Raw genomic sequence first — 10,933 nt, forward strand, 5'->3', positions numbered from 1 at the left:
CGTGTCATAATTGAGGCAGTACTGCTGGCGGAAGAAATACATCACCAGCACACAACATCTAGGAGGTATCTCTGCAGGGTCTGAAGACAGAAAGTCGCTAGCTGGGTACTGATGCACACCAATGCCTAACCGCCCTCCCTAAGCGGGAGACTCAGAACTGCAGCAGAGACCCAGTGCTTCCTGTTATTCCAGAAGAACACCAGCTTCTTCTGTATCTTGGTGACAGACGCAGGGGGTGGGGTCAAAGTGACCAGCCGGTACCACAGCATAGCGGCCTTGTCTCCTGGAAGGTTGTGGGTTCCTTACAGGAGGCAGACTGCATATTTCCCCTCCCGTAGGAGCGAAAAATTGTTAAATCTACAGCGTGCTTCTCTGTCGCCATTGATGTTGAGGCTGGCTATGGTTATCTTCATGGCAAAAGCATAGTGCAACCTCTAACTTAAACTACTGTGAGGGGGGAGCGGAGTCATTTTCTGACCTCCACCGCCTCAGCCACCCAACGAGGAACATTCTGAGCCGGGGCAGCTCAAGTTTTTCTGGTTTTGATAAGGCTCCAGTTTTGACGGCGGCGCAGACGGACCTGATGAGCAGCGCCGGCTCAGACCACCTGTCCAGGCCCAGATGGGCTCTATTGCAGCGACCCTGGCATTCCGCCAAAATGTCCCAGAGTTCCTTTGCAGGAATGAGGGGGGACTCAGCGGCAGGCACAAGGAGATCGCCTCACCGGCGATGGACTCTAAATCCTTTCCCGCACCTACCACCGAGTCCCCGTCCTCCTCCGGGAGGTCGCCACCAACAGCCGGTCCATCGACCGCACAGGATACGGCAAACGGCCCGGCCGCACCATCCGGCCCTACCTCTGCCACGATCCCAACCCCAGGATCGTTGGCAGAGGAGTCCTCCCTGGGCTCTTCCTGGGATGCCGAGTCGGGATGCGGCAGCGGACGTGGTTCCCATCTGCCCCATGCACCAGGAAGCACGGAGAAACCAGGCCAATGAACTGCTCCAGGTCCTGCAAGTCCCCCGGCTCCAATGTCAGGGACGAAGATTGGGGTTCCTCACCCTCCCCGCCACTACCCTCCGACCCAGCAGGTGGGGGTTCTTGTGATTTGATTCCTTTTTCTGCCAGGTCGAGCAGATCCCGGGGGATGTCACTGTTTGGTTGTGTGGGCTCGGACTTGGCCTCTTCGGCCTCGCTCACCTCAGTCCCTGGGACGCTCGACCCGGCGGCGACACTTTCTTTTGGTGGCCCCGTGCCCCCTGCACCAGGCAGTTCTTCATCCCCATCCTCGGGAGGCTCAGCCTGGGCAGCCTCGGTTGTCTCTCCCTCCCGAGAGGCCTTCAGCACGCATTGGGAGCGCTGCTGGGAGATGCGGGACACGCATCGGGCACTAACTCATCCACGGAGGGACCTTGGTCATCCTTTGCTTCCCTGGAGTGGTGCCTCCTTTTTTTGTCTGGGGGGATGCGGAGACAGGGAGACCTCCATGTCTGCCGGGGCTCCCGCCTCCGCTCCCTCCTTCAGATTGTCTTGCCCACGCCTGAGCCCGACCACGGGTGGCAAACTCTCCGCGGAAACAGGTGTGGTCAAGGGCTCGGGCATGGGCTCGGGATACCCCGTGCTCGCTGATGACAATATTAGAACGAGCGCAGTGATGGGACTGTCTGTCCACTGAGGGGACTCGCCTGAAGGCGTTTCGTTTTCCTCCGTGCCTTCCTTCCGCACGGAAGCTTTCCCTCCCCCCCGCCGGAGGCCGTGATGACATTGGCCTCCGACGATACCCGCGCATCTATGGCTCCCGATGCGCGGACGGGTGACAGGGGGAGGAGTGGTGTCGGCACGAGCCTTGGCCACCTTTGCTGTTTTAGCAGCCGTGGATGCGGGTCAGTTCTTGTGGACAAGCCCCAGCTCCTTACAGGCGTGGCACCGCATGCCGTCCGACGTCCAGAAGAAGCGGTAGGCAGTCCCCTCGTGGACCACATTGAATGCTCCTTCATTTACCTCCTCCCGCGCCAGCTGGATGAAAAGCGGCGGAAGGAGAACACATGATGGAGGCTGGCCTCCCTGAGGCCGAGCGGTATGGAGTTTATCCCCGACCTTACCTCCCCCAGTTGACGGAGGTGGGGAAGGAGGAGCTCACCGGTAACAAAAGGTGGGACGTTGGAAATAACAACTTTCTGCGCGGTAGCCACAAGCGGATCCACGGGCAGGAAGGTCCCTCCCACCATGAGCCCCTTACTAAGGGCCAGGGACACCGCCCGCTCCGACCTCAGGAAGAACACAGTCTTCCTGGACATTTTGGAGACGGCGACAATGGCCGAGAGGCCGACTACCCCAGCCATTGCCCTCACGCACTCCTCGATCGTCATGTTGGGGTGAGTGTAGCTCTTAACCCCATGTTTTTTTGTTCAGAGTGTAAAAGGTGGCAGGGCAGCAGGAGCCGCCTTGGTTGCGGACACCACTCGCGCATAGGTTTTCGCTGGTCCTGCCACCGCCGTAGATGGACTCGCCATTACAGGGTCTCTTTAAGGGCTACAACTCTTTTGTTGCAAAACAAAAATAAACATTAAATCAAGTGCCAGGGGCGGGGGGGGGGGCACTCCAAACAGTTTACAAGTGCCCTTTTTTTTTGTTTTGTTTTTTGGGGGGTTTTTTTGAAACTAAAACCACAAATTATACAAGTGCCCCCTGGCTAAAAGGAAGAGAGGAACACTAAAACCCGGCAAATAAAACAAATTAAACTTTAAAACATATAAAATCAAATTAAAATTTGGTTGCCGGGGTTGATGATGCACTCCAGTCCCTCCGGCGCCCACCTCTCGCGGAAGGCCGCGAGCGTACCGGTGGACACCACGTGCTCCATATCCAAGGACACCCTGGCTCGGATGTACGCGCGGAAGAGAGGCAGGCAGTCAGGCTAAACGACTACCTCGACCACCCGCTGCCTGGACCGGCTGATGGCCCTCCTTGGACATTCTCAGGAGCAGTCCTACGAGGAGGCCCTCGGACCTACCCGCTCCCCTCCGCACAGGGTGCCCAAAGATCAGGAGTGTGGGACTGAAGTGGAACCAGAATTTGAGGAGCAGCCCCTTTAAATAATAAAACAGGGGCTGCAACCTCGCACATTCCGTAAAAACATGAAACACGGACTCTTTCCGACCGCAAAAATTGCAGGCGGCCTGCAAGCCCGTGAACCGACTTAAAAATTTGTTGCACGGGACTGCTCCGTGCCAAGTCCCCAATAAATAGTGGGAGGACTCCAGCGTAGAGTGCACTCCATCGGGGACCCCCGCCCCCTCCGGACGGCAAGATGTTGTGCCATGGCGTGTCCGGACGGCAGACCAGGATGACAAGGTTGAGAGTGTGCAGGAGCAGACCGTACAGGAAACCCCTCAGCGAAGAACTGATAGGCACGGAGGGGATTTTCCCGAGGCGGCTCAAGTTGTGAGGCGCGGCTCCCAAGGGAGCTTTCGGGGCTTGGCACCGATGAAGAATTCCGTCCGGACGGGGGTCAGTTCGGACGGGATCTCCCCACGTGCTTGAGCCTCCTCGACACACCGAACAGAGTCAGGGCCCAAAGCTGTTTTTAGCGACTCGATGGCATTGGCCTCGTGGCCCACGTCGGCCCAGTTTAGGTGCCGTGCCAGCGCGTCTGGCGCCATCCAGCCGGCTCCTCCGCCATCGAGCAGGTCCCTGACCCTGGTCACCTCACCAGCCACAGCCCTCTCGTCCGCCGGCCATCTAAAACCTTGGTCGTGGAGGTACGGATTCCTGAGCAGCGGCTCCTGCATGACAGTCGCCACTCCAGACGGTGGAGAGCTGCGCTTGGTGGCAACTCTGTTCCAGACCCTGATGAGTTCCTGGTAAAAGACAGGTAGCCCCCGCATGGTGGTCCTGACGCCCCCCAGGCTCACAAACAGGAGCTGCGTGTCGTAATTGAGGCTGTACTGCTGGCAGAAGAAACACATCGCCAGCGCACACCACCTAGGAGGGGGCTCGACGTAAAGGTATCTCTGCAGGGTCTGAAGACGGAAATTCACAAGCTGCGTGCCAACGCACACCAATGCCTGATCGCTCTCAATAAGCGGGAGACTCAAGACCGTAGCAGAGACCCAGTGCTTCCTGTTGTTCCAGAAGAAGTCCACCAGTTTCTTCTGTATCTTGGCGACAAACGCAGGGGGAGAGGTCAAAGTGACCAGCCGGTACCACAGCATAGCGGCCACCAGCTGGTTTATGACTAGCACTCGACCCCTGTAGGACAGCACTCGGAGCAGTCCTGTCCAGCGCCCTAGGCGAGCGGCGACCTTGGCCTCCAGCTCTTGCCAGTTCGCCGGCCAGGCTACCTCATCAGGGCTAAGGTAGACTCCCAGATAGAGGAGATGGGTCGTGCTCCAGACAAAAGGCCTGAGCTCCTCCGGCAGGGAGTCCACCCGCCACTGACCCACCAGGAGTCCGGAACATTTCTCCCAGTTGATCCTGGTGGAGGATGCGGCCGAGTAAATCTCCTGGCACTCACGCATCCTCCGCAGGTCAGCGAGATCCTCTACCGTGAGGAGCACGTCATCGGCGTAAGCCAAGAGGACGACCTCCATGCCCGGCCCTTGCAGAGCCAGTCCCATCAACCTCATCCGCAGGAGACGCAGGAAAGGCTCCACCAGATGGCATATAACTGGCCGGACATAGGGCATCCCTGGCGCACCCCTCTCCCAAAGACCTGATAACCTTAATCAGACACTCCGCAGCAGCGTACAAAAGTTGGATCCAGGCGACGAAATGTGTCCTGAACCCAAAAGCGCGCAGAGTTCCGAACAGATAGTCGTGATCCATCCTGTCGAACGCCTTCTCTTGCTCGAGAGATAGGAAGGCGACCGACAGACCAGCCTCCTGGGAATGATGGATCAGATCCCGGACCAGATGGATGTTATCGTGGATTGTCCGGCCCGGGACCGTGTAAGACTGGTCGGGGTGAATCATGTGGTCCAGCACGGCGCCAAGGCAAGCAGACATCACCCTGGTGAAGATTTTATAGTCCGTGCTGAGGAGAGAGACTGGGCGCCAGTTCTTAAGTAGACGGAGATCGCCTAGCCTGCAGGACGATGACTGCCCTGCGCCAAGGGAGGGGCATCTCCCCGGTCGCCAGACTTTCCCCCAGGACCCGCGCGTAGTCGCCCACCAAGATGTCCCAGAATGCCCTGTGGAACTCCATGGTCAGCCCGTCCAGCCCCGGGGCTTTTCTCCTCGAGAGCTGATCGAGGGCACCGGTCAGCTCCGCCAGGCTTAGCGAAGCTTCCAGATTTTCGGCACCCTCCGGGCCGATCTTTAGCAGGTCCTCCCACAAAACTCTACGTGCTTCCTCGCTGGACAGCTCCGGAGAGAACAGAGCCCCGTAGTCATCTTGGGCCCTGTTGCTGATGCCCTCCGGATCCAAGACAAGAGATCCGTCGTCGGCCAGCAGCGTCAAGAACTGCTTACGGACCCTCTCTTTTTTCCAGCGGGTAGAAGAAGGGGGAGCCGCGGTCCAGATCCCGGAGGAACCAGGTCCGCGGCCTCATGAGCATGCCTCAGGACCTAACGAGCTGCAGGTCCTTCAGCGCTGCCTTCTTTGCTTTGTATACCGTCCACAGGGCCGGGTCCTCGATGACTTGACCGAGACGGGATTCCAGGTCGAGCACCTCCTTTTCTAGGCGCCCCACCCTGGCTGCCCGCCTCTTGGTCGACCCCCTCGCATACTCTTGACAGAAGAGCCGGACATGAGCCTTGCCCACGTCCCACCATAACCTCAAGGAGGGGAAACCCCCCTGCTTCCTTCTCCAGTCGGCCCAGAAACAACGGAACGAGTCCTGGAACCGCTCATCCTCCAGCAGCTGGTTGTTAAAGTGCCAGTACATAAGAACATAAGAACATAAGAACATAAGAATTAGGAACAGGAGTAGGCCATCTAGCCCCTCGAGCCTGCTCCACCACTCAACAAGATAATGGCTGATCTGGCCGTGGACTCAGCTCCACTTACCCGCCCGCTCACCATAACCCTTAATTCCCTTACGCGGACCCAGTACTCGCGCGGAGCGAGCTCCGCCCACAGCAGGTGGTGGTCCGAGCACGGCGCCGGCCGCATGGAGGCCGCCGGAACGCAGGAGATGTACGCCTGAGACACGTAAGGGTGGTCGATTCTGGACCACCCTCTTCCAGGCCTCACCCAAGTAAAGACGCTGGAGTCGGGATGGAAATTTTGCCAGACGTCCACCAAGTCGAAGGACCCGACCAGGTCCCTCAACTTCTCGATCGCCGTCATGCTCTGCAGGGCACCGGAGCGGTCCCTCGCCTCGACCCAGTCTCTCCTCATATGTCAGTCCTGCCATCCAGGGAATCAGTCTGGTGAATCTTCGCTGCCCTCCCTCAATAGCAAGAACGTCCTTCCTCAGATTAGGAGACCAAAACTGAACACAATATTCCAGGTGAGGCCTCACCAAGGCCTTGTACAACTGCAGTAAGACCTCCCTGCTCCTATAAGCAAATCCCCTAGCTATGAAGGCTAACATACCATTTGCCTTCGTCACCACCTGCTGTACCTGCATGCCAACTTTCAGTGACTGATGTACCATGACATCCAGGTCTCGTTGCACCTCCCCTTTTCCTAATCTGCCGCCATTCAGATAATATTCTGCCATCGTGTTTTTGCCACCAAAGTGGATAACCCCACATTTATCCACATTATACTGCATCTGCCATGCATTTGCCCACTCACCTAACCTGTCCAAGTCACCCTGCAGCCTCTTAACGTCCTCCTCACAGCTCATACTGCCACCCAGCTTAGTGTCATCTGCAAACTTGGAGATATAACACTCAATTCCTTCATCTAAATCATTAATGTATACTGTAAATATCTGGGGTCTCAGCACTGAGCCCTGCGACACCCCATTAGTCACTCCCTGCCATTCTGAAAAGGACCCGTTTATTCCCACTCTCTGCTTCCTGTCTGCCAACCAGTTTTCTATCCACGTCAGTACATTACCCCCAATACCATGTGCTTTAATTTTGCACACTAATCTCTTGTGTGGGGCCTTGTCAAAAGCCTTTTGAAAGTCCAAATACACCATATCCACTGGTTCTCCCTTGTCCACTCTACTAGTTACATCCTGAAAAAAATTCCAGAAGGTTTTTAAACATGATTTTGCTTTCATAAATCCATACTGACTTGGACAGATCCTGTCACTGCTTTCCAAATGCGCTGCTATTTTATCTTTAATAATTGATTCCAACATTTTCCCCATTACTGCTGTCAGGCTAACTGATCTATAATTCTCCGTTTTATCTCTCCCTCCTTTTTTAAAAAGTGGTGTTACATTAGCTATCCTCCAGTCCATAGGAACTGATCCAGAGCCAATAGACTGTTGGAAAATGATCACCAATGCATCCACTATTTCTAGGGCCACTTCCTTAAGTACTCTGGGATGCAGACGATCAGATCCCGGGGATTTATCAGCCTTCAATCCCATCAATTTCCCAAACACAATTTCCCGCCTAATAAGGATTTCCTTCAGTTCCTCCTTCTCACTAGACCCTCGGTCCCCGAGTATTTCCGGAAGGTTCTTTTTGTACTACTTCGTGAAGTCAGAACCAAAGTATTTGTTCAACTGGTCTGCCATTTCTTTGTTCCCCATTATAAATTCGCCTGAATCTGACTGCAAGGAACCTACATTTGTCTTCACTAATCTTTTTCTCTTCACATATCTATAGAAGCTTTTGCAGTCAGTTTTTATGTTCCCAGCAAGCTTCCTCACATATTCTATTTTCCCTCTCCTAATTAAATACTTTGTCCTCCTCTGCTGAATTCTAAATTTTTCCCAGTCGTCAGGTTTGCTACTATTTCTGGCCAATTTATATGCCTCTTCCTTGGATTTAACACTATCCTTAATTTCCCTTGTTAGCCAGAGTTGAGCCACCTTCCCCGTTTTATTTTTACTCCAGACAGGGATGTACAATTGTTGAAGTTCATCCATGTGATCTTCAAATGTTTGCCATTGCCTATCTACTGTCAACCCTTTAAGTATCATTTGCCAGTCTATTCTAGCCAATTCACATCTCATACCACCGAAGTTACCTTTCCTTAAGTTCAGGACCCTAGTCTCTGAATTAGCTGTGTCACTCTCCATCTTAATAAAGAATTCTACCATATTATGGTCACTCTTCCCCAAGGAGCCTCGCACAACAAGATTGCAAATTAGTCCTTTCTCATTACACATCAGCCAGTCTAGGATGGCCAGCCCTCTAGTTGGTTCCTCGACACATTGGTCTCGAAAACCATCCCTAATACACTCCAGGAAATCCTCTTTCACTGTATTGCTACCAGTTTAGTTAGCCCAATCAATATGTAGATTAAAGTTGCCAATGATAATTGCTGTACCTTTATTGCACATATCCCTAATTTCTTGTTTGATGCTGTCCCCAACCTCACTACTACTGTTTGGTGGTCTGTTCACAACTCCCACTAGCGTTTTCTGCCCTTTGGTATTCCACAGCTCTACCCATACAGATTCCACATCATCCAAGCTAATTTCCTTCCTTACTATTGTGTTAATTTCCTCTTTATCCAGCAACGCTACCCCCTTTTCCTTTCTATCTATCTTTCCTGAATGTTGAATACCCCTGGATGTTGAGTTCCCAGCCTTGGTCACCCTGGAGCCATGTCTCCATGATGCAATTATATCATATTCATTAATTGCTGCCTGTGCAGTTAATTCATCCACCTTATTTCGAATACTCCTCGCATTGAGGCACAGATCCTTCAGGCTTGTCTTTGTAACACACTTTGCCCCTTTAGAATTTTGCTGTAATGTGGCCCTTTTTGATTTTTGCCTTGGATTTCACTGCCCTCCACTTTTACTTTTCTTCTTTCTATCTTTTGCTTCTGCCCCCATTCTACTTCCCTCTGTCTCCCTACATAGGTTTTCATCCCCCTGCCATGTTAGTTTAACCCCTCCCCAACAGCACTAGCAGACACACCCCCTAGGACATCGGTTCTGGTCCTGTCCAGGTGCAGACCGTGCGGTTTGTACTGGTCCCACCTCCCCCCGAACCGGTTCCAATGTCCCAGGAATTTGAATATCTCCCTTCTGCACCACTCTTCAAGCCACGTATTCATCGGAGCTGTCCTGCGATTCCTACTCTGGCTAGCACGTGGCACTGGTAGCAATCCTGAGATTACTACCTTTGATGTCCTACTTTTTAATTTAACTCCTAGCTCCCTAAATTCAGCTTGTAGGATCTCATCCGTTGTTTTACCTATATCGTTGGAACCTGTATGCACCACCACAACTGGCTGTTCACCCTCCCACTCTTTTTCCTGCCCTCCTGTGCAGCAGAGCCACCCACGGTGCCATGGACTTAGCTGCTGCTGCCCTCCCTGATGAATCAACCCCCCAACATTACCCAAAACGGTGTATCTGTTTCGGAGGGGTTGACCGCAGGGGACATCTGCACTACCTTCCTTCCACTACTCTTCCTGTTGGTCACCCAATCCCTATCTGTCTGTGTAACCTTTACTGTGGTATGACCAACTCACTAAACGTGCTATTCATGACATCCTCAGCATCGCGGATGCTCCAGAGTGAATCCACCCGCAGCTCCAGTGCTGCAATGCGGTCTGTCAGAAGCTGCAGCAGAACACACTCCCCACACATGTAGTTGTCAGGGACACTGGAAGCGTCCCTGAGTTCTCACATCGCACAGGAGGAGCATGACATGTGTCCGAACTCTCCTGCCATGACTTAACCCCTAGATTAACTTAATGTGGCAACAACAATGATAAAGGTCACCTACTGATAAAGGAAAAGAAAAAGAAAAAGTACTCACCAATCACCAGCCAATCACTTACCTGCTTGGTTGTGATGTCACCCTTCGATTTCTTTCTACTTCTTTTTTGCCTTGCCTCCCTGCAGCTGCACCCGCTTGCCTCTCCGACAACGAACTCCCGCCGCTCCGACTACTGGGCCTTTCATCGGCCTCCCTCCGAGCTCCCGCTGGCCTCTCCGACGACGAACTCCGGCCACTCCCGACTGCTGGGCCTTTTGTAGGCTTCCCTCCGACCTCCCGCTGGCCTCTCCGACGATGAACTCCCGCCGCTCCCGACTGCTGGGCCTTTTATAGGCCTCCCTCCGACCTCCCGCTGGCCTCTCCGACGATGATAAATAATGGCTCTCCCTCGTTCCACACTGGATGATGGTATTTTTTCCAGATTGTTGATGTTATTGGTGTTCTTTTTCCCTCTTTCCAACTCTCTGTAGTCCTACGAGGAGGCCTTCCAACCTGCCCGCTCCCCTCCACACAGGGTGCCCAAAGATCAAGGTTGTGGGACTGAAGTGCAACCAGAATTTGAGGAGCAGCCCCTTCAAATGGTGCAATAGGGGCTGCAAGCTCGCACATTCCATAAAAACGTGGAACACGGACTCCTCCAGACCACAGAAACACAACAGCTCTACAACTATTTTGTTGTAATCTGTAAAATATAATCATTAAAACAAGTGTCCCCTTGTTTTTTTTGTTTTATTTTTGTTTTTTTTTGAGGGCACAAGAAACACAAATTCTACAAGAGCCCCCTGGCTAAAAGGCAGTGGGGTGGGGGGGCGTGGGGGGCACTAAAACCGACAAACATAGACAAATTAAACTTTAAACAATAGTAATCAAATAAAAATTTGGTTGCCGGGGGTGGTGATGCACTCCAGTCCTTCCGGCGCCCACCTCTCGCGGAAGGCCGCAAGCATACCAATGCTCACCGCGTGCTCCATCTCCAGGGACACCCTGGCTCGGATGTAACTGCGGAAGAGAGGCAGGCAGTCAGGCTGAACGACCCCCTCGACCGCCCGCTGCCTGGACTGGCTGATGGCCCCTATGGCTGTGCCCAGGAGCAGTCTTACGAGGAGGCCCTCGGACCTG

The 10,933-nt window shown here is 53.7% G+C and overlaps 1 protein-coding gene across 1 annotated transcript in view; it reads left to right on the forward strand.

Annotated features, from left to right (window-relative positions):
- The window catches only part of dpys (dihydropyrimidinase), a 148,727-nt gene extending 138,261 nt beyond the window's left edge, over nt 1-10,466 (forward strand). Inside the window, exon 10 of the mRNA XM_070872164.1 lies at nt 10,285-10,466. The gene's annotated coding sequence lies outside the window, so the exon portion shown is untranslated. The remainder of the gene's footprint in view (nt 1-10,284) is intronic.
- The last annotated feature ends 467 nt before the right edge of the window (nt 10,467-10,933 follow it).

Source organism: Pristiophorus japonicus, chromosome 1, assembly GCF_044704955.1.
Source record: "Pristiophorus japonicus isolate sPriJap1 chromosome 1, sPriJap1.hap1, whole genome shotgun sequence".
Classification (NCBI taxonomy): Eukaryota; Metazoa; Chordata; class Chondrichthyes; family Pristiophoridae; genus Pristiophorus; species Pristiophorus japonicus.